This window comes from Mandrillus leucophaeus, unplaced genomic scaffold (genome assembly GCF_000951045.1).
Source record: "Mandrillus leucophaeus isolate KB7577 unplaced genomic scaffold, Mleu.le_1.0 Scaffold190, whole genome shotgun sequence".
Lineage (NCBI taxonomy): Eukaryota > Metazoa > Chordata > Mammalia > Primates > Cercopithecidae > Mandrillus > Mandrillus leucophaeus.
Window position 1 is genome coordinate 3856468 of NW_012101921.1, and position 1996 is coordinate 3858463.

The 1996-nt window shown below is 42.3% G+C and overlaps 1 pseudogene; it reads left to right on the forward strand.

Moving 5' to 3' along the window:
• Positions 1-864: 864 nt before the first annotated feature.
• Positions 865-1996, forward strand: part of LOC105538374 — a 33168-nt pseudogene continuing 32036 nt past the window's right edge.

Sequence of the window (1996 nt, forward strand, 5' to 3'; positions counted from 1 at the left end):
CCCCATCTCTACTAAAAGTACAAAAATTAGCCGGGCATAGTGGCGGGTACCTGTAATCCCAGCTACTTGGGAGGCTGAGGCAGGAGAATCTCTTGAACCTGCGGGGCGGAGATTGCAGTGAGCCGAGATCACACCATTGCACTCCATCCTGGGCAACAAGAGTGAAACTCCATCTCAAAACAACAACAACAACAACAAAAACCACAACTAAAAACAAAAAAAACTAAACACAAAATCAAATCTGCAAAGACTTCAGATATTACAATTGTCAGATCCAACATCAAATTATTGTTTTATATATTTAAAGAAATAAAAGGGTGGTTTCAAAATATGAGCAAGGAAAAAAAGACTATAAAAATAGTTAAGCCAATATGATAAAGAGCCAAAGAGAATTTCTAGAGATGAAAATTTTAATCATTGAAATTAAAAACTCAATAGATGGATTAAGCTTCAGAATAGAAACAGCTGAGAAGAGAATTTGTAGAAGAGTCCAGTCCAGGCTTATAATCACAAAACTCCAGTTTTGTAGAGGGCAGTTTCAAGATTCCAAATGTGTTCAAAGCTAAATCTTTTCTGCTTCTCCAGCTCAGGGCTGCCTCAAACATCAGAGCCAGAGGTAGGGGAGGCAGCCTTGTCAGTCATTCCTCTCTTCCCATACCGCCTCCTGAACTTGCTAACTGCTGTTTCTGACCTCTTCACCCTGTACCAGTGGGGAAAGAGGATTAGGGGAAAAGGCAAACAGTCTTCTATACCTGGTACAGTGTCCTCCAGCATCAGTGGCCTCTGGGAATGGAGAATGTCCAAAGCTGACTGTCTCTCCCAGGTCACCCCTCTCTCTCCACCTACCCTGACTGCAGTTCCCTGATGCAGACAACACTTCTCTGGCTGTCAGCTTTTGATGAGTTCCTCAATTTGGGCTTCTGGTGGTTCCTTCACTCCTTGAGGAGTGAGGAGGTAAGATTCCTCTTCAGATTATCCCAGGTACAATGGTTTGAATGTCCCTTCCAACATTCATGTTGAAATTTAATTGCCATTAATCCAGATTAGGTCATGGACTAATGCCATTATCACAGGAGTGGATTAGTTATTATAGGCGTGCAGTCTCCCTTTTCTCTCTGTCTCTTGCACTCTCTTGCTCTTCCACCTTCTGACAAGGAATAATGCAGCAAGAAGGCCTTGACCAGACACAGCCCCTCAGTCTTGGACTTCCCAGCCTCTAGAACCATGAGTCAAATAAATCTCTTTTCCTGATACATTACCCAATCTGTGGTATTCTGTTATAGCTGTGGAAAACAGATTACAAAAATTGGTACCAAGAAGTGGAGCTGTTGCTATAACAAATACTTGAAAATTTGAAAGTGTCTTTGGAACTGGGTGATGGATAGAGGTTTGAAGAATTTGGAGGAACAGGCTAGAAAAAGTCTGGATTGCTGTGAATGGAGCATAATGGGAGATTCTGATGAGGACTCAGGAGAAGAGCTGTAGGGAAACATCTTAGAGATTAATCGATGGCTGTGATCAGAACGTTGGTAGAAACATGAATGTTAAAGGCCATTTTGATGAGGTCTCAGATGGAAATGGGGAAGAAGGTGATGGAAACTGAAGTAAAGGCCATGCTTGTTATGCAGTTGCAAAAATTGGGCAAAATTATGTCCATGTGCTAGAACTTTATGGAATGCAGATCTTAAGAGCAATGAACTAGGATATCTGGCAGGAAAAAATATCTGAACAGCAAAGCATCTGGGCTGCTATGTGTCTACTTTTAGTCACATATAGTGAGATGCAAGAGGAAAGACATGAACTTAAATTTATAATTTTTTGTTTTTGTAGATGGAGTCTCTCTCTGTCACCCAGGCTGGAGTGCAGCAGCACAATCTCAGCTCACTGCAACCTCTGCCTCCCAGGTTCAGGTGATTCTCCGGCCTCAGCCTCCCAAGCAGCTGGGATTACAGGCACATGCCACCACATCCAGCTAAATTTTGTAGTTTTAGTAGAG